The following is a 23,189-nucleotide window of genomic DNA, read 5'->3' on the forward strand; positions in this document are numbered from 1 at the left end:
CTGCTGATCGAGTAAGATTACAAATAACCGAATCCATACTGGTATTATAAATATAAAAGATTTTGAACACGGCTGCATTTCGGCAACTGTGCATGCAAGAGCTTCGATGAATTGGAAATGACGGCCAACCAGTTGTAAAATACTGGTTTATTAAATCTTGGCCATGATTTCGACAGTTTTGAACTGTCTTCTTCGGAAAACATTGTATGTAGAATCACATATTACCTATATCCGATGCGGGAGTCGTTGATTTGTTCAGTACAAGCAAGTGTCATCACTTAATTACTATTTGAAGTACATAATTTAAAATTAGTAGCTCTCTACTGTAGAGCTTTGACTTAAAACTTTTAATTAATTTCAAGACTAAGCTCTACAATAGAGAGCTACCTCGTTTAAATCACGTATGTTAAGTAATGATTATGTGGATGACACGAGCTTGTGCTGGATAGAGTCAAGGACTCCCACGTCGCACTACACAAGATGTTTCACAACTCATGTTACACTCTTAAGGGGTTGTGTAGGAGACTTGTAGAATAGGTTCCACATAGGAACTCATGTCCAGAAATGTCATCCAACGACTCTACAGAGCGTCAAATTTACAGGCGCCGACACCTGTAAATGTATGTATATAAAGGGTGACTCCGTGATGATGTTACAGACTTTTAGGATGATAGAGAAGGATAATTACATCAATTTGAGGTAAGGGTCCCTGCAGAGGAAACGAACGAGTCGAAAAATAAAAGCGAAAACCGTTCTGATATCTCCGACACTGAAATACATGAACTGGTACTGTTGTCGCTAAGATTTTAAGGTAGGCAACTTTCAGATCAAAATAAGGAAAAAATGCCCAATAGACATAGGCTCTAAAATGCATGCCGGAGGAGGTATAAGCACTTATTCATCACCTTCGCTACTGTGAAACCTATCTCCTCTAATCAACAAGTGCTCATAGGTGTTAAGGCATGCAGTTTAGAGCCCATGAATACTGGGCATTTTTTCTTCTTTGCGTCAAAGTTTCCCACCTTACCATCATAGTAACAACAGTATCAATACATGTATTCCACTGTCAGATGTATCAGAACGGATTTCGTTTTTACTTTTCGATTCGTTCGTTTCTGGCACAGGAACCTTACCTCAAATTGCTACATTTATCCTTCTCCATCATTCTAGAAACTTTGTAACACCCTGTACATACATACATTTACAGGCGCCAGCGCCAGTAACTTTGTCACTCCTTAGTATCACTGGATGACATTTCCGGACATGGGTTCCTATGTAAAACGCGCTATAGAGGATAAGTGATTCTACATACAATACCTTCTGTAGAAGACAGTTTTAAAATTACAGAAACTATTGTCAGGGTTTAATGAACCTATATTTTGGCACTGGATGCCTGTATTTTCTAATCCATTGAAGATCATAAATGCGAAAGTATGTCTGCTGTTAGGTTTTCATGACTGAATCGATTTTGATAAAATTTAGAATGAAGGTAGCTTGAACCCTGAAGAAGAACATAGGCTACTTTAAAAAGTAAAAACAAAAAAATTGACTTGTGAGACGGTGAAGTAGCGAGTAGAACATATTTTTTTATATCAGTGAACATAAACCAAGTAAAATATCACTAAACTTGCTGAATAATGTGCACATTGTACCATGTATAGCTACTTCAGTAGCATAGTGCACAGTGACACGCTCTTGCCCGTGACCCTCCATTCTTCTCGAGTGGGGTTGAGTGCACATCGCAAGCTATGCTCATTTGAACTGGTGACACGTGAGGGTAGCTGACGTTATTCCACATACAGTAGCTTATTTACTCACTAAGGCTCGTCGTAACGAAACTACTGATTTACAAGTAACAGCTAGTATTATTTTTTTCGCGTAAACTGCATAATAGGTAGAACACATGATTAACATTTCTAGGTCGCTTAAAAATATACAGGATGCAAAATTTAGTGCACAGAGTTACCAAATTTATCATCAACAATTGCTTTAATCCATCTGGGAATTGCATCGACATGAACAAGAATGACAGATACAAGTACGTCATTCAATGTTGTTTCAACTCTGTACCACATTTCAACAATCTTAAAAGCTGGATACATTAGACGTGCCAGTCACTCAGAAAGTCATGACAACATATGTATAACCTTTGTTGTCAAAATTATGGCCTACACGAACCAGAACTGATCATTTTGTGTGTACCAAATGGCATCCCATACCAATGCAACAAGTGCTGAAGCCATATGCCAATAACGAATGTAATCTGGCAACGTTCATTCTTTCCGGAACTTCCACACGTGGATACGCCCCTAGTGATGCTGCACACAGAACAGGGCCTCGTGTAGAAAGACGAAGTGTGACCGTTGTTGGAATTGGGTGCACCACTGTCAGAGTGTTTCCTTCTGCTGTCTCGCCGAGAGCAGCCACTGCAATAACACTGTTCTGCCGACGGCTGACACTTGCAACGAATTGATGACATTGGACAGGTGCCGTTGGTGATCAAATACAATAACGCACCTGTAGGCTTGGCTAGCATCAGCATTTATGTTCAAGCATGCATTTCTCGCTATGTCTCTATATTTTTGTCCAACCGCTGCAGATGACCTAGTTGAACGGGCACGTACGACCGAGTGAACAATATGCAAATTCTCTCGTGCACTAGTTGCGTTGGGTCGTGGAGATACTGAATGACGTTCAGTATGGTCCTCCTGAACCCATCGATTCATAACTGATGGCAGTGGTTTGATCATGATCATGACGATCCAAAATATTGCGGAACTATTAACCGCTGTATCGATCAGTGACGATCCTGCCACGTTCGAGTTCCGACACATGGTGGTAGAAGTTCGCCCTTCTGTCATGAGACCTAACACGGGCCGGGCGGTGTGGCGAAGCGGTTCTAGGCGCTTCAGTCTGGAACCGCGCGACCGCTACGGTCGCAGGTTCGAATCCTGCCTCGGGCATGGATGTGTGTGATGTCCTTAGGTTAGTTAGGTTTCAGTAGTTCTACGTTCTAGGGGACTGATGACCTCAGATGTTAAGTCCCATAGTGCTCAGAGCCATTTGAACTATTTGAACCTAACACGGTCTTCTCACTAACAAACAACATTCAAATGGTATTTGCGAAATGATCCATAGGTATTTGAAAGAATTCGTATAAACAACTGCCGTATTGCATCCAAATTCATAGGTGACATGTAGAAGACCTCCTTTAACAGGTAAAAGTATAATGCTTCCAAATGCACGGGTGCCACATTGACCACCTTCTGTAGCAGGTGAACGTGTACAGTAAATTACAGACTGTCCCAGAAACGTAGCTACAAACGTGAACGGATTGTAGACGGTGTCCTCAGGAACAAATTTAGGATAGGAACTTGTGTTCGGAAACGTCATCCAACGACGCTACAGAGCGTGAAGTTACTGGCGTAGGTGCCTACCACTAGGCCCCCCCTTGAGCAGCAAATGTGACTTCGTGCGCTGACTGACTGTAGGCGTTATTCAGTGACTGATTGTCCCGATCACTGCTGCTTAAAAAGGCCTTATCTCCTATGAATGTGACGCTCTGTTGGCAGTCTCGGACATGGGTTTCCATCTGCAGTTTATGTACTATGTACGAAAAACATTGGAAGTTCTACAAGATTCCGGGAGAAAAACAAACTGCAGATGGGAACGCTTGTCCAGAACCACCACCCACCAAGCCAACAGCGCATCGCATTCATAGGAGACAAGGCCTTTCTTCTCCACTGGCGATCATGGCAATTAGTCGCGTTCACTGATTAGCTAATAACATTGCGGGACGTTCCACCAATGGTCCGTCAGCATACAAAGTCACGTTTTCTGCCGAAGGGGAGTCCTATGGCAGGTGCCAGCGCCTATAACTTCGATGCCCTGTAGTGTCGTTGGATGACGTTTCCGTATGTGGGTTCCTGTACTCAATTTGTTCCTCGAGATACCCTCTACAACCCCTCAAAGTTTGTTACAATTTTCTGGGACACTCTATATAATACATAATGTGCTGAAGTGATATTGTATTTCCTGTGAAAGTAGGCCATACGTGGAATTTTGAGCCTAATTATATGGGGCTTAATCAAAAAGTTCACGATACAAAAACATTTTTTAGATAACTAGGACAATATTTCACACTGAAGTCAGGGGCGACTAGTAACCATACACGCGCCACTACCTCGTTTACAGACCCACATTCACTGGAACGTTTTTGCTTCTATTATCGCACATTTTGACCCATGTTTACACTGTTAATTACTAAGTACCGAGTGTATTGTCTAGTATGCTATTCACAGTAAGCGAGAAGGATTTTGGTCCACTGACATTCTTCATTTCTATCCTGTAATTGTTAAGCTAATGATCTCCACTGAATGATGAAATTATTGTACTCAGTATTATCTACTCTGTACCTGACTGGGTGGGAAGGACCGTATTGCATCAGAAATATTAAATTTCGGACCCTTTGGTTGTTCTGTCGTAAACAAATATCCATATTGTATACTACAACATCCTTCTCACATCCTTCATGATCTACGTGTATTTCGGAGTCTTTGGTTGTTCTGTCGTGTTCTTACGATTAATAGACGAACAAATATCCATCATGTTTACTACAACGTCCTTCTGTCATATTTCATGATATACTTGTGCGCAGTCTCTTGCGCATCCGCGGTGGTAATCCACGCACCTCTGGCAACGAGCGGTGCCCGATTCACATTATGCGAGGTGCTACACCATTCTTAGCAAAGGAAGGGGTTATCGATGAACTGAGATCAATTGAAAGATTTGCTTTACTTACAAAACAGTCTTAAATACTAGTCAGTCACGATTTTATCCGCGAGACAACGCTAAAATAATCACAACTACTAACCAAAGATGTGAGATCTGTATCGATATAACTGCGTTGCAGAAAGTTCCAAGACCCTATCTCTGCACTGGCAAAACGAGCGCTTCCAACAATCAACATACCGTCCCCCAACAGGTTCCTCGTAACTTCCGCAGAAGTCTCTTCAGACCTAAAACAGAACAACAGTTGCAAGTGACATAGGTCAAAATCGAAATACTCCAACAACACACAGAAACAAGTGCTGCTTATTGACTTTGAGTAAACCTCGACAAGTGCACCTTTCCTTCCAACAGCTGCTCCAGCTTTCTAATACTTCCACGATCTGGTACAAGACCACAGCCGACTAGTCATGTGCGCGCAGAAATCCCAACACTCACTAGAAAACTAGCCTGCTCATATGACACATCTTGAAAATTTTAGCGCACTAGATGAATGTCGTTCACTGTGGATCACATTGCCCCAGCCCTGTACCTTGACTCGCCTTCTGCGAACAGGAGGGCCGCCCGATCCAATCTTCAACCAACACCCAAAACTGATTCAATATTGAGGCCTTTCAGACATTCGACCAATGATCACAAAGAATAAATGGGTTTCGACTCAGATGCGAGATTTATGTTGACAAATGTCTCTTTTCCACAAACAGTTTTCTTTTTATTGACATCCGTATTTAATATCCTTTCTACGTAGGCCGCTGTTAGTTATTTCGCTGCCCAAGCAGCAAAAATCATCGAGTGCTCAAGGGGGTGGATATCTCTTCTGAACAGCACGTTGCAAGGCATTCCAGATATGCTCAACAATGTTCACGTCTGGGGAGTTTCGTGGCCTGCCGAAGTGTTTAAACTCAGAACAGTGTTCCTGGAGCCACTCTGTAGCAAATTTGGACGTGTGCGTGTCGCATTGTTCTGCTGGAATTGTCCAAGTCCGTCGGAATGCACAATGAACACGAATGGATGCAGGTTATCAGACAGGATGCTTACGTACGCGTCACCTGTCAGTGTCATATCTGTATGTATCAGGGGTCATATATCACTCCAACCGTACACGCCCCACACCATTGCAGAGCCTCCACCAGCTTCAAAGTCCCCTGCTGACATGCGGGGTCCATGGATTCATGTGGTTGTCTCCACACCCGTACACTTCTATTCGCTCGATAAAATTTGAAACGAAATTGGTACTCTGAGATGAGGAGGTTAGCACAGAAAAGGAAGTCGTGGCGGGCCGCATCAAACCAGTCAGTAGACTGATGAAAAAAAAAATAGAATGACCGTTATCTTGTCGGAAAATACTCCCTGGAATCCTCTTCTTGAATGGCGGAACAACAGGCCGAATCACCATACTGACGTACAAATTTGTAGTGATGTTGTGCGGAATAACCTCAAGGATGCTCCTACTGTCATCAGAAATAGTAACCCAGACCACAATTCCAGGTGTAGGTCCAGTATGTCCAACACGCAGACAAGTTGGTTTCAAGTCTTCAACTGGCCTCCTAATCAACACACGTCCATCACTGCCACCGAGGCAGAACCAGCTTTCATCAGAAGACACAACGAACCTCCACCTTTTCGCCTGATACCTCTGAAGTCGCAAACGGAGATGGTTTGGGGTCAATGTAATGCACACTACACGGCGTCTAGCTCGGAGCTGCCCTTGAAGTAACCGAATTGTAACACTTCGTCGTGTTACTGTGACGCCAATTGCTGCTCAAAATGCTGCTGCAGATGCCGTACGATGAGCCAGAGCCATACGCCGAACACGATGGTCTCCCCTCTTGGTAATGCGACGTGGCCGTCCGGAGCTCGGTCTTCTTCCGACCGTACATTCCCGTGATCACCGCTGCCAGCAATCATCATAGCGGCTACATTCCTGCCAAGTCTTTCTGCAGTATCGCAGAAGGAAAATACTAGATTCTCGTAGCCTTATTACACAACCTCGTCCAAGCTCGGTGAGGTGTTGGTAATGGCGTCTTTGTCGCCTTAAAGGCATTCTTCACCGCGTCCTACCTGTAAGGTAACTAACGTTCTCGACCGTTACAGCGTTTATTTAATGCAAACCTTATTTGCAGCCTCATAATGGCGCTACTAGCGCTATTCTTATGTCATTGGCTCGAAATCTAAATAGACATAGTCTCTCAGATGTGGAAACACGCTCATCAACTGTCGTTTATGTCGAACAATTCCTTCTTGGTGTTGCGATATTTTTGCCGTCAGTGTATTTTGGTACTCACAAACTCAGTCATCAAAACCTACAGCGTACTTTCCATTGACCTAGAATCATGAAATTTATCAAGGAGCAAGATTTCACATCACAGCCAAAGGAAAAATTCGGAAAATTGTTAATTTATATTTATATTATACGAATTTTTTATCATTTGTTATCAGACTGTCTGTGCCTCCGTCTTTTAAGACCCTTTTTTTTCTCAGGAATGGGTATGCGTAACACCTTGAAGTTTATGTAACGTACTGAGGTCTATAATCCTTTGGTGGTATAAAAATGTTAAGCTATTAAGTCAATGCAATCAGCAGAGACGGCAATGTGTGTCACACATTTTGATACTCGCAAGCTCACCCACTAAAACCTATGGGGTACTTCCCCTTGACGTAGAATCACGAAATTTGGCAAGAAGAAAGATTTCACAGTAGAAGCAACGAAAAAAAAAAAAAAACATAAACTTGTAAATTTGTAATTATGTGATTCAAAAGATATTTCTTTTGTCATTTGTTATTGACAACAAACTTGAGCCGGCCGTGGTGGCCGAGCGGTTCTAGGCGCTTCAGTCCGGAACCGCGCGACTGCCACGGTCGCAGGTTCGAATCCTGCCTCGGGCATGGGTGTGTGTGATGTCAAGTTAGTTAAGTTTAAGTAGTTCTCAGTTCTAGGAGACTGATGGCCTCAGATGTTAAGTCCCATAGTGCTCAGAGCCATTTGAACCAATTTGAACAAACTTGAAATTAAAACAATCTCGAAAGTCTTTGAGTACTTGGGACCGATATCATGCCAGTATCAACGTTGATAACAGGCAAAAATCGTCGAGACATCGATTGCCGAAATGAATGAACTGTCTACACATATAATTAAGTTTGGAAATTTATGGTAAGTTCCTGTAAGACCAAGCTGCTGATATCATCGGCCCCTAGGCTTACGCACTACTTAATCTAACTTGAACTAACTTAACGCTAAGGACAACACACACACACCCATGCCCGTCCGCAGTTCGTGGTCTAGTGGCTAGCGTTGCTGCCTCTGGATCACCGGATCTCAGGCTCGATTCCCAACTAGGTTGAGGATTTTCTCTGTCCTGGGACTAGGTGTTTGTGTTGTCCACATCATTTCATCATCATAATCATTCGTGATAGTGGCTAGATTGGACTTTGTACGGGCGCTGATGACCGCGGAGTTGAGCACCCCACAAACCAAACATCATCATCAACATCAACACCCATGCCCGAGGGACGACTCGAACATCCGACGAGGGGAGACGCGCGAACCGTGGCAAGGCGTCTAAGACCACGCGGCTACACCGCGCAGCAATTAAGTTTATTCGGAACCGTTGTGCACAAGACGTACTGGCACCTGGAGAATTTTTTCTGTTTATGGCAGGAAAGAGCTTTTGGAGGTGTGCAGTTATTCGTCGTTCATCTATATCTTTCAACTAATAGTCTGTGATTGCAACATCCTCTTTTCTACCAACTTAAGGGAGGCAATGTTTTCTATAATCACAAAATTTTAAATGAAATTTTCTACGCTTTTTGTACTTATATTTAACATATTGAAGTAAAATTTCGAACCCATATAGTATTAGTTAGTGTCGCCCTATTTATTTGCTCTGTGGTTAAAAATGAACTATTTATTACTCCGTTTCAGTTTATAATTATATCTAAGTGTGTTAGATTTCTGTCTTACCGAATATTGTTTCTACCAAAGAAAAACCCTGGCGCATTCTCTGCGTTGTTTCCAAATATATATCCAACTGTAAGATAACTTTTTCCATATTCCGAGGACGGCATAAAAGTAAGGAAGAAACACGGCGTGGACGACCCAGTGTTAGTCCGATAACAAAGTCACCTGAAACGCAACAGCGAAGCGAGGAACAAAAAACAGAGAAAACAAAGGAAAAGAAAAGGGACGTTGTTTCGCCGAGTCGGCACTCAAATGACCTCAGCTGCTAGGCTAGGGACGAATGCAGGCGCGCAGGAAATGCAGTTCTGTTGTTGCAGTTCCCCGTATTGAAAGTTATTTTCGGAAACCACACGGATTTCCATCTGCTCCGGGGACTGCTGTTAAGCTTCAGCCTGAATAGCGGTAGAGGAGGAGACAGTGAAACGGGACGCTACGGTTTCTCGCTCACAATCAGCAAGGCTTCTTTTCTTCACGAAATTCCTCAACTGATGCACAATCTTCTAGACGAGGTTTCGTAGCTTGTGGTTTCTGAAAAAACACTGTGTGAATCATACAAAATAACAGAATTTAAATTTCGACTGAAAAACTGGAAAATTGTAAGATTATATTATTTTCAGTAACCAAAGCACAAGGTAGCGGACATTACGCCTCATTTTGTAGCTGTATTCTGATTTCATTGATATTACCTTCAACGACTTGAACGATAGCTACAGAAATCGAATTTAATTTGCAAGTCTTTATTGCAAAAGAAAAAGTTTGCAGTTCATGCGAAGTAAATCAGTCTAAGTCGATAGAGAGTGCTACGACGTTAGTGTGGTCGAAAATGGCTGGCCGCAATGCGTTGATTATAATACATATTATATGGCGACTATGTTGATACAACCTTTGCTATTCTTGTTTTTGGTGGTAATAGTTTTTCACCTACCAATCGCAAAGAGAGACACACGAGATCACATTATTCATACAGTATAGCTAGTTAATCTGTATACGACATTATCCTTATCGGCCAAATACAGATCCTAACCTCAGCCACGGGTAATAAATTTGAGAGGGCCACAGTTACATGACAGAGCAAGCATTCTGAAAAATTGAAGCGCGATGCTATATTTGTCTCACGTTGTCACACGTTGCGTAGCGTTATGTGTTTGTGTTTTTCTATAACAATCTAATATTACACAAAAAATATATCATCACGGTTTTTCGTTATTGAAATCCAGAAATAACATGTTATTCAGTAATCATGTAACATGAAGAGAGGAGCATCGCATCCTTTATGGTCATAAGAAACTGGCATCGAAGACGTCGTTAAATGTCACAGTTAAAAAAAGTATATTAGATAGGTGGTTTCTCAGATATCAAACGAAATGATGTAATGAACGCCTCTAATCACAATTAAATTATTTATCAAGTTAATGGTTTTATAAATTAAAACAAAACGCATTTAGCCACGAGTCGTGATTTTTGTTTCAATACAAGATTCATTTTGAGCCTTGGAGATTCATCTTTGCATATTCATTTTACTAAGGTTTGAAGTCCTCTTGGTGTTCTTCCGTGTTTGTGATTTAAAATTGGGTTGTTTTGAAAATCGGCCTTATGCATTTGTTTATTTTTGTAATTACTCAGTCATGTTTCGACACCTATGTGTCATCTTCTGTGGTTCAAATTTCTATTTCTGTTAAGTACAGTATGAAATTTATAATAATTTAACTTTTGTAGGCCTTAGAATTACAATATGTGCAATTTGCTTTGTTTTATTACGGTATATTGATAATTTTTACTTATGGAGCGTCTGACAGCAACTGAATAAAACACAATTTTAGTGCCATACGCGTTTCGCCTTTATTTTCTGCAAGGCATCATCAGTGGCAGGTTGCGTGGACAATTTCTTACTTACTACGCTCCTGTTGCATTTTTGGTGTTGTTCTTCTTCTTATGAACGCCAATTTGCGGTGTTTTTCCACATTCCACAGCACTATGAACTGGACGCTTGTTTTAATGCAATATTTTGGTTTCTGTTGCCGACTGTTTTGTTTAGATGCTCACTTTAAAATCACATCGCTAAATTAACTGCATTATTACACACCTGTTTTGGTGCTAGTTTTCGTCGTTTTTCTAACAGCATGTCATCTGCAAACTAGCCATGAAGAAGAATTAACGCGTCTTTCTTGATAAACGGTAGTCATTAAGCGATGTAATTTTAAGGTGAGCGTCTAAACAAAACAAAGCAAATTGCACATATTGTAATTCTTAGGCCTACAACAGTTAAATTACTATAAATTTCATATTATACTTTACAGAAATAAAAATTTGACCCACGGAAGATGATGCATAGGTGTCGAAAGATGTCTGGGTATATACAAAAATAAACAAATTGTGTTTGCGTAAGGTTGACTTTCAGAACAACCCAATTTTAAATCGCAAACACGGAAGAACATCAAGAGGAGCTTCAAACCTTAGTAAAATGAGTATCTCAAAACCAAGACAAGCAACTGATTTTGAAGAATGTCAATGTGAAAAAAATGGCACACTAGCTGCGTTAAAAATTTCTTCTTGACGTTTCTGGTGTGCTCTTTCTTCACATCGGAAATCTAGTTATTCCATTACACCGCCACCCCTCAGTGCTCCATCGGACAGATGATCATTGGTGTGTACGGCGTGCAAAAATAGTCGTAAGGGACCAGACCGGAGGAGATTATGGTCTGCGTATTGCTTTGTGGCATTTCACGGGTGATCCTTATATTCCAGAAGGCACAATGGACGAACTCAAGCATGCATCTATCCTTGGGGAACATGTCCACTCGCGGTAGCGTTCTCTCTTCCCAAGCAGGGGGTCCCGTGTTCGATTCCCGGTGGGGTCAAGGATTTTCACCTGCCCCGAGATGTCTGGGTGTTGCTGTGTCCTCTTCATCATCTTCATTCATCACCATTACAGTCGTAGGAAGGCAACGGCGAAATCACCTCCATTAGGACCTTGCCTAGTACGGAGGTGCGGGTCTCCCGCATCGTTCCCCTACACTCTGTCAAGAAGCATCGGACTTCATTTAAATTTTCAATTGTGAGGGTCGGCGTAGTGTAAACGAAAACACTCCTAACGTAGACTCCATGGTTGATGTCTATGCATCTAACCCGCATTTCAGAGCAGACCATTCAGAATGAGGTCTCTGTGAGTTGCCTAAATCGATCAAACTGAATGATGGTTTGGTCCTCTGAAAAGAATACGGGCAATTTTCTATCTCTTTCATCCTCACCTTACACGAGCTTCTGTGTTCTCTTTCTCTCCCTCTCTCTCCCTCTCTCTCTCTCTCTCTCTCTGCGTCCGTGTGTGTGTGTGTGTGTGTGTGTGTGTGTGTGTGTGTGTGTGTGTGTGTTTGTCTGTGGACAGGAAAGGAATATGCATGAGACTACTTCATTGATTTATCTTCCATCGGAGACCATGGCATCGTCAGGACTGCAGCATGTAAATCTGACATTGTCGCTGTTGTTCTCTACGTACTTAAACTCTTTGATAGACAAGGTAATCAGCGACCTACGACTGTTTGCCGATGATGCTGTAGTGTACAGGAATGTGTCGTATATGGATGACTGTAAAAGAATCAGATAGAATTTCCATGTGGTATGACGTATGGTAGTTTACTCTTAGTGTGGAAAAATGTAAATTAATGAACATGACTAAGAAAAATAATTCTGTAACGTTCGAATACAGTGCTAGTAGTGTGCAACTTGGCACAATCACATCTGTTAAATATCTAGGAACAACATTGCAAAGAGCACTTAAATTGAATGAGCAAATAATATTAGTCACAGAGAAGGCAAATCGCCTGGTCTACTATTTTATTGGGAAATTATAGGTTAGTATAGCTCATCTACATAGGAGACCACGTACAGAACACTAGTGAAACCCATTCCTGAGTACTACTCGAACGTTTAGAGTCCTCACTGTGTTGGATTAAAGAAAGACATAGAAGCTTGTTACCGAAAGTTCGATGAACACTTGAGTATAACAGAAATGCTCCGTGAACTCAAACGGGACCGCTTGGAGGGAAGATGTTCTTTTCGCGGAAAGTTTAGAGAACGAGAATTCGCAACAGATTGCAGAACGACCCTAGCACCACCGACATACATCTCGTCTGAGCACCTCGAAGGCAAGAGAATCAGGGCTTGTACGGAAGCTTGTAAAAACTCGTTTTTCGCTCGTTCCATTTGCGAGTGGCAAAGGATGGGGAATGACTAACAATGCACAAGGTACCCTCCACCATGCTTCGCATGTATGAAGATGTACTGTATTATCCTCTTCTGTCGTAAATAAACTGTTACCGAATCTGACATACTTTGACGTCTGACAGCCAGGTACCGTCAGTAGGGCGGTCAGTGTGATTTCCAGGTCCGACTGTAGTGCGCCAGACGCTGTGGCGACGCCTCGAGCTAAACGATGGCGCCTCCGACCCTGCCCTGGCGTCGGGGACCATTAGCACCGTTGACGCATTTCCCGGCCGGAACGGGTCGCCCCGCTTAATGGCCACGGTCTTCCCCCACACTAACCGCTAATTCCCTCTCGGTGCTCTCAGCGACATTTCAAGTGGACAGACGATCCGTCTAGCGCGGCAGCGGAAGGCTCCCGTTTCTACAGGTTGGGCAACGCGTCCGTGACAAGCCCGCATTCTACGCACAGTGCAAACACCACAGGGGTTGTCTCAACAAGATTCTTCCATTCTCGCAAAACTCAAGCTTCTGAGATTAGAAGGAGATACAAACTGAGGATAGGTTTTTAACTCACCCACTGGAACAAAGTGTTTACCTTGGCGCCAGATTTGAGTTGACAGTTCGATTGGTTCCGATGTTTCTTGCTGCACCTAGATCGCTTCAGTTACAAATGTGCCGCATGATTTTCGTCGATAGTATGAGGTTTCACCTCCTATAACTCAAAGCGTTCTAATATGGCGTCAGCAATTTCAAAGCAGTGGTTATTTACATAAGGAAAAATACACAGGTCGCCCTAGTGTATTTGTTTAAGACGTAAAATGCATTCCACTGAATTTTTCACGTAGTTCACAGAAGTCTATTCGTCGTGCCAGCCATAAAATGTCGTGTGGCTAGGGCCTTCCGTCGGGTAGACCGTTCGCCTGCTGCAAGTCTGTCAATTTCACGCCACTTCGGCGACTTGCGCGTCGATGGGGATGAAGTAGTGATGATTAGGACAACACAACACCCTGTCCCTGAGCAGAGAAAATCTCCACCCCGACTGGTAATCGAACCCGGGCCCTTAGGATTGACATTCTGTCGCGCTGACCTCTTAGCTTCCGGGGGCGGACGTGCCAGCCGTGAGATTGCTATTCATCGTGTGTGTATTTGCGCTGGCGTATTTCTTAACACTGAGCTACACCACTGATGATCGGCCATGAGGAGATTACAAATCTCTCATTGCTGCATTGGCCTGCAGCCTCGTCTGATATCACGGAATATCTTTTTCTGGGGAGGGGTGTGGGGTGGACGGGGTTGTGAAACACTCCATCTATATGGCTACCACTTCAACAACTTTGTCGTTATCGAGTTAGAGGAACTACGGAAAATCGCAATCTGGTCAGCCGAACGGGAAGTAATTTTCAGATTGCGTTTCACCCGGTGTCCCACTTCAGCCTGTTGGCGAAGATCCGAGCTTCCGAATTAGGTTCCCACATTTATGAGTGGCTCGGAGACGTCTTAAGCTATAGAACCCAATAGGTTGCCATGGACGGAGGGTGTTCATCAGAGGTAAAGTTGTCGTCAGGAGTGCCCCAGGGAAGTGTGATAGGACGGCTCTTATCCTCTGCATGCATAAATGATCTGACGGACAGGATGAAGAACAATATACGGCTGTTTGGCCGGCCAGCGCGGGTGGACGAGCGGTTCTAGGCGCTACAGCCTGGAACAGCGCGACCGCTACGGTCGCAGGTTCGAATCCTGCCTCGGGCATGCATGTGTGTGATGTCCTTAGGTTAGTTACGTTTAAGTAGTTCTAATATCTAGCGGACTGATGACCTTAGAAGTTAAGTCCCATAGTGCTCAGAGCCATTTGAACCATTTTTGAACGGCTGTTTGCTGATAGCGCTGTGTAGCACAGGTAAATGTCGTCATTAATTGACTGTAGGAGGATAAAAGCTAACTCAGAATTTCCAGTGGCTGTGATGAGAGCAGTTTGTTCTAAATGTAGAACGCGGATGAGGAAACAAGGAGAATTAGGCAGTATTTCTAGTTGGTGTGAAAAACGGCAGTTTCCTCTGATTATAGAATGCGAATGAGTAGGAAAAACAATCCTTTAACATTCGAATAGAGCTTTAACACTGTGCTGCTTGACCCAGTCACATTGGTTAAACATCTGGCCCTAACGCTGCAAAGAGACATCAAATACAATGAAATGGAAAGCGAATGCTCCACCTCGGTTTACTGGGAGAATTTTTAGCGTGTAGAACGCTAATGTGACGCATTCTTGAGTACTGCTCGAGGGTTAGGAATCCCCACCGGGTCGGATGAAAGGAAGACATCGGAGCAATTCAGACGTGTACTGCTACAATTGTTACCGTTGAGTTCGATCAGCACGGAAGTATTACGGAGATGCTTCGTGCACTCAGACTGGAATCCATGGTGTGAGGACGAAGCTCTTTTCGCGAGGCAGTATCGTGGAAATTTAAAGAACTGGTATTTGAGGCCGACTGAAGATCGTTTCGCCAACGTACATCCCACGTCCGGATCACGAAGCTTATAGACAGTCGTTTTTCTCACGCTGTATTTACGAGTGGAACAGAAAAGAAAATTATTTGCAGTACTACAAAGTAATTTCGCATTGCACTGCATGGTGGCTTGCGGAATTTGCATGTAGATGTGGATATGAATCTTTGTCTTTTCGAAAACGTCGCTGGTGCTTTTACCGCGGCTCCAATTCACTCTGTATGTATAAGTGCAGTAGGCTGAGTTGACTAGTTTTATCTATGCTCTGCTTTATAGTCTCTCCAAACAAGCATAGCTGGACCAGTAGAGAAACGTCCATACATGAAACCATCCAATTAATTTCATAGTTTTAAACGATAATTCAGCAGTTACAGGAACATTGTCCCAGGTAATCGTCCCATTCATCGGATGTGCAACACATGTTGATTGGTAGTGATTGCAGCACCTATATTATTTGTAGTATCAGGTATGCTACTGTCAGCAAACTTCAAGTATTCATACATGTGCGAGGGGCGTTCAATGAGTAGTGCAGCACTTTTTCTGTCTGGTAATTGCGGTTGAAAAAAATGCTGAATTTGTTGTGGATCATAGAGGAATATTCCCACTTTAGCCCTTAAAGTGCCATAAAGTTCCGATAGGTGGCTGCGCTATATGTAGACTTCAAATGATGTCTATAATGGAGGTGCGTCCCAAGCAGAGGGCTCTCACTGAGTTTCTTTTGACGGAAAACCAGAGCATCGTACGTTTCATAGGCGCTAGCAGAACATGTACGAAGACCTGGCAGTAGTGAACAAAAGCACTGTGAGTCCTTGGATGAAGCGTCTGTCATTATCGCAACAAGGTCGTGCAAACTCGTCCGATCTCTCGTTCAAATGTTAAGATGTGTGTGAAATCTTATGGGACTTAACTGCTAAGGTCATCAGTCCCTAAGCTTACACACTACAAGGCTATTACAAATGATTGAAGCGATTTCATAAATTCACTGTAGCTCCATTCATTGACATATGGTCACGACACACTACAGATACGTAGAAAAACTCATAAAGTTTTGTTCGGCTGAAGCCGCACTTCAGGTTTCTGCCGCCAGAGCGCTCGAGAGCGCAGTGAGACAAAATGGCGACAGGAGCCGAGAAAGCGTATGTCGTGCTTGAAATGCACTCACATCAGTCAGTCACAACGGTGCAACGATACTTCAGGACAAAGTTCAACAAAGATCCACCAACTGCTAATTCCATTCGGCGAGTGTATGCGCAGTTTAAAGCTTCTGGATGCCTCTGTAAGGGGAAATCAACGGGTCGGCCTGCAGTGAACGAAGAAACGGTTGAACGCGTGCGGGCAAGATTCACGCGTAGGCAGCGGAATTCGACGAATAAAGCAAGCAGGGAGCCAAACGTACCACAGCCGACGGTTTAGAAAATCTTACGGAAAAGGCTAAAGCAGAAGCCTTACCGTTTACAATTGCTACAAGCCCTGACACCCGATGACAAAGTCAAACGCTTTGAATTTTCGGCGCGGTTGCAACAGCTCATGGAAGAGGATGCGTTCAGTGCGAAACTTGTTTTCAGTGATGAAGTGATGGGGTTATGTGAAAGATTCAGTGTTTAAACCTCCTCTACCAAGAAACGTGCCAGAACTGCGAGCTCGCATCAACGATGCTTTCGAACTCATTGATGGGGACATGCTGCGCCGAGTGTGGGAGGAACTTGATTATCGGCTTGATGTCTGCCGAATCACTAAAGGCGCACATATCGAACATTTGTGAATGCCTAAAAAAACTTTTTGAGTTTTTGTATGTGTGTGCAAAGCATTGTGAAAATATCTCAAATAATAAAGTTATTGTAGAGCTATGAAATCGCTTCGATCATTTGTAATAACCCTATACTTAACCTAAACTATCCTAAGGACAAACACACACACCCATGCCCGAGGGAGGACTCGAACCTCCGCCGGGACCACCGATCTCTCGTGTGCCGGTCGGCCGCACATAGCTGTGACTCCTGTAATGCTGGAACGTGCGCACACCCTCATTCGATATGATCGACGGATCACAGTCAGATACCTCGCTGCTCTACTGGACGTCCCTGTTGCTAGTGCTGACATACTCATCCACCAGTTGGGGTACTCAAAGGTGTTTACCTACTGGATTCATCGCCGCCTTACGGAAGACTAGAAGGAGCAACGAAGGACCATCTGTGCGGAATTACAAGTGTGTTACGAGGCTGATCGTGGAGGTTATTGATGGGCAAGAAGTTGGCTCCGACGTCATCCAGTAGAGTGCTACCATGCTGGCAGGCAGGCCCTCCCAGTAAGGTGGCGTAAGGCCGTCGAAATGAACGGAAACTATGTTGAAAAATAGGGTGTTGTAGCCAAGAGAGTGGGTTGTAATTTGGTCTATCGGAATCCTGAATAAAGTCAACCCGATTTCAGAAAATAGTGTTGTAATACTTATTGAGCGCCCCTCGTAATTCCACCATTCTTGCTACAGTGTACTAAGCTTTTTATAGTATTTCGGCTTCACTGTGTAGACAACATCGCACTACGCTGTAGAAATTACATTCACTGCAGCAAATTTTGTAGTGCTTTAATTATTGCAGCACCATAATTTTATGCGCCGTCTGTATGAGATGAGTAGAATATGTGTATGAATTAGTATTTTCTTTTTAGCATTAGTAAACTGATAATAATTTGCATTGCTCTGAGCCGAAATAATATTTGTTGATTACTTCATCAGATCAGATGTGACATCCTATTGTCGTTTGTCGCGTTGTGGTGGACGATAACATCAGTAGAGTAAACCTGCCACTTTTTGATAATGCTAAAACTATTCAGCTCTCTTTTATACTTCTTCAAATATCTTATATTGCTTCAATGATATTCGTCTTTTGCTTAATCTGTTGTTCTTCATAAAGTCCTATGAACTACCATTTTGATGTCACAGATGTAAAATTTTGGCCAACACTGTGCTGAAATGAGCAACTTCCACTTTTTTTAATACTTTATTGAAATTATGTCCCCATTTTAGGTATCATTCGAAGAGCTGAGAATTACTGATGCGCACTACTATCAACAGCCTCGTTGTGACAAAGAACAGAGCCTCTATACTTATTCAACATTCTTACACGTTATAAGTAGATTCCACGAAATAGCTATGGTAAAAAAACACTTGAAAAGGAACAGACTTGATGAGGAACATACTTTCTCTTTTTGTTTGGAAAAATGCTCTAGTGTCTGTCCTTTTCCAATTACAAATGCTTAAACCCAAATTACACTTAAATATCAGAAAAACTTTCAATCTTTCCCTATGTAACAGCTTCCTTGAGATCTAAGACAAGGATGAAGTGGTACTTATCGGCGTATCACGAAAGATTTTCAAGATCCGTTCTGTGACAGTCAAATGTACAAAAAGCAGTCAAATGAGGCAACAAAACTTAGGCACTGTTCCACACAGTGAAATGTTTAGTAACAACTCTTATGGCGACCCCTTACCAAGTGTTCTTACACATCAAATACGCATTGATTTTTATTCTGGCGATGTGCAGCTCTTCACGGGTCTATAATCTCCCATCAAAATTCTTTGCCTTGTTTAGCAAGTGCCGTGGCGATACATACGTACCTTCAATAGGATGGTAGTCGCTTCATTCCACTGCGTTCTGTTCTGTTTGATCGGAGGAACACATCTTTCTTCTACTTCCTCTATAGTTAAAATACTCTACTATCCCGCATAAAAGATAAACAACGCAATTTCAATTTTCCTATTACCTTTCTCAGGAAAGCTCGCACTACCTGTGTTCGTTATGTCTATAATATTCTACATTTTTATCACATTTCAGTATCATATGCACAACTAACATGGCTGCGTACCCACAGCACAGAGATTGTCATACCCTCTGTCTTCTCTACTGCCTTATCAATGAACACTGTCCCTTATATATCCCCCTGACCTTTACGCTTGCCTGAACACCATGACAGAAACACCCGCTCCCATCAGTGCAAAATTCTTTTGTCTCACTCCATCGTTCATCCACTTTCTCCAAGTATTTCTCAGTGGCAGGAACCGACTCTGGAATAACCTCCTGCAACATATTAGAGAACTGAATAACATCTCCAGCTTAGGAGGACAGTTAACGAGTTATCTGCTAAAGCAAAAATATTGACTACTATTGTAGTTATCCTGTACATTCCTCTTTCCAACTTGATCTTCCTCATTTTCCTGTGTTCTTATCCGAAGTAGTTTCCATAAATTTTCCGTCCCCGGAATTCGCTATACCAGAAAACATCTATTTTATACACGTATAAAGTCTTCTTATATCTGCCACTATCATTATTGTTCTTACTATCATTATTATTATTATTATTATTATTATTGTTATTACCATTATTTGTGGGAGCAGCTGCGTTAGCATAAGATTTCCGGTATTAACTTCATTAGTTCATAGTCAGTATAATTTACTCACATTGCAACTTCAGATACTCAAATCATTTTAACACTATTTGTCATATTAAATTTTTTATTTCTTAGGTGACTATGATGTAAAAAAGGTACTATATGTTTGAAACCTTAGTCCGATGTATGAGAGGACCTGACGGCCCTAATCAGATCAGGTTAAATAAATTTTACCTGTTTAGGTGCTGAACTGTTAGCCACTACACAAATATGCCATTCCACTCAAATTATCAGTTTTCCAGTGTCTCTAAATTAAAAAGATAATCGTACAGCTGTTGGTTGTCAGTGCTTGAACACCTGGAAACTCACGGCAATCCGCACTGCAGTTTTAGTCTTACATAAGACCAAATTTTAATGGCAAGAAGAAAAACGTTTTCCAATACTTAAAACTGGTAGCGAATCACTTCTAATGATGTATTGCTCCCAATCTGCTTTATCAGCTAAAAATCCAATTCTGGATTCACATGACGTTTCCTGGTCCATAGAAAAAGTAATATGAAAGAACTCAATATGAAAGAACTCAGTCATAAATGATGCTTTAAAATAAATTTCTGATCAGATAATGAAGTTGCACCATTACACTTACTTAAATAGTGACTTATTATTGGGTCTGTAACGGTATACTGCAGAATGAATAGATTCGTGTTGATTATTTCAATAGCACGCTGTCGTTTCCAGTCGTCTGTATGCAGCAGTAACTTGCTGCTTCAAGTCAAATGTCATACATCGCTTTATACATATTTACATTTATCTTACCTTGTTTCAGTATTTTTTTTCATTAATATTTCTGTAGACGTAGCAGAAACCACCATCTTGTGCAACAGAAATATAAAAATAAATGTAAATACACTTCGCTTCCCACAGAGATCAAGTTCAGCCTTAGGAATGCAGGAGAACGTTTTCAGATCATGCAGGTAACTAGGTATACCATTGCCGATTTCAGATTTTGCTGCTGTGTTAAATGATTTAGCAAAAATGCCTTCTCACCGAAGGTGTACGTAGATCATAGCCTATTTATTCTGTGGATTTGTTGCTGCTTACATTCCATAACGAAACAGTGCCTGTATCAGTTCCATTTTTAGTAAATTCTGTTAACTGCTGTGAACTAGTTCATCACTTATACAATAATATGCGTCCCATGTTGTGAACATGAAGGAGAAACCACCTATTTATTTATCCTTTACAGCAACTGGTTTCTGAAGTTCAATAAACTAACATCACAGTTTATCCATCGCTCGTTTCGCCGTAAAATTGCTTTGATTTTTACTAATATGAATTTTATCAGCGGTGATTTTTCACTAAACGTAGCCGTACCACACTCTCCCTATCGAATTCGTCCGTTTTAAACTGGAGTAAGTTGTCATACCTCGTTTAAATTGTGACTTACAGCCATTTCCATAAAAGAAACAGCAATCATGGCTATGAACGTAGTTTCGTTCTAGGAAAACACACAAGTCATTTAGACAGCAACGCGTTGCCTGTACAAGACAACCGAGGACGATAGCTCGTTGTCATTAAGCTGTGCTTATAATACGGTATTTCTCTGGAAGTACGGCTAAAATTCATAGTTACAGCCTATGCAATTAGTTTAAACCTAATAAATTCAAAAGTTCGCATATTTCAATATGATTCAGTTTTTGCAGTCATCTGCGTCTACCTGACAACCTTTGGTCTAGGTGACTACTCTACACTTCACAATTAAATGTCTGGCAGAACTTTCGCTGAACCAGCTTCAAGCTGTTTTCTACCGTTCCACTCTCGAACAACGTACGAAAAAAACGAAGACTTAAATCTTTCCATGCGAGCTCTGATTTAATTTATAACAATGACCATTTCTCCGTATGTGGCTGGACGCCAACAAAAATCTTCCTGTTCGGAGGAAGAAGCTGCTGATTGAAATTTCGTGAAAATATCTTGCCGTAACGAGAAACTCCTTTGGTTTAGTGGTTGCCGCCCCAATTGCGTATCATATCCGTAATCCTCTCTCCCTGTTCCGCAATAGAGCTGCCTTTTTTGAACTTTTCCGACATTATCTGTCAATCGTATCTGATGTGGATTTCACACTGCGCAGAAATACTGTAGAAAAGGACGGACAAGCGTAGTGTAGGCAGTCTCTTTAATAGACCTGTTGCATCTTCTAAGTATTCTTCCAATAAATCGCATTTTTGGTTAGCTTCCGTCACTACATTATTTATGTAAATGTTCCAGTTCAACATAGGCTTGACATCTCTTAAGTATAGGACCGATCTAGCTAGTAAAAATATAGAAGTAAAACCTTCAACAGAAAAGATCGGCAATTAAAATTTTATTTATGATGACTGGTTCCGACAAATATAAGTTGTCATCCTTGGATCTTATAGAAATACACCTCCATAAATTTCAATCATATGTGCATGTAGATTTATTGAGATGTATTTGCATAAGTTCCTATAATGGCAACATAGTTTTGGCGAAACCGGTCATCTCAAATAAAAGTGTAGCTAGCGATCTTGGCTGTTGAAATTTTAACGTGTGTATTTCTTTCCAGCTTAAGTTATTCGTAATTGTAATTCCTAAGCATCTAGTCGAATTCAGAGCCTTCAGATTTGTGTGAGTTATCGTATAACCCTAATTTGACGGATTCCTTTTTGTACTCATGTGGATGACTTCAAACTTTTCATTATTTAGAATCAACTGTCACATTTGGCACCCTACAGATATCGTTTCTAAATCAATTTGCAATTGGTTTTGATCATTTGAAGACTACGAGACGATAAATGACAGCAACATCTGTAGACTATCTAAGGGGGCTTCTCAGATTGTCTCCTACATCGTGTATATAGGTCAGGAACAGTAGAGGCCCTATAACACTTCCACGGCGAACGGCAGATATAACTTCTGCTTTACTCGATGACTTTCCATCAGTTACTACGAACTGTCACTTCTTGACAGGAAAACTCTGAAAACTCCGAAGTTCATCCTTATTACTGAGAAATAATTATTTCTAGAGCGAACTAAAAAGCGCAAAGTTTCCAGTTTTCCTGTCATAACAGCGTCATAAACTGTTCATATTCCGGAGGGAGGAAGAATATGTCTTATAATTTCTCTTTTGATAATGCATATTATTTTGTCAAACAAAATTGAAAGTGAAGCTGCCCTTCATCCTAGCACTATGTATAACAGTAGATGATTTCAGGAAAAACTATCAAAAGGATTCTAGTTCATGTTCCACAACTTAAATTTAGTGCGATTTCTTCCTTCTCATCGGACAGAATTTACAAAAACTAATCACACACATACATGACGAACAAAGTAGCA

At 41.8% G+C, this 23,189-nt stretch overlaps 1 protein-coding gene across 1 annotated transcript in view; it reads left to right on the forward strand.

Moving 5' to 3' along the window:
* LOC126170917 (uncharacterized) overlaps positions 1–23,189 on the forward strand; it is a 374,584-nt gene that overhangs the window by 155,746 nt on the left and 195,649 nt on the right. The window lies entirely within an intron of this gene.

This window comes from Schistocerca cancellata, chromosome 1 (genome assembly GCF_023864275.1).
Source record: "Schistocerca cancellata isolate TAMUIC-IGC-003103 chromosome 1, iqSchCanc2.1, whole genome shotgun sequence".
Lineage (NCBI taxonomy): Eukaryota > Metazoa > Arthropoda > Insecta > Orthoptera > Acrididae > Schistocerca > Schistocerca cancellata.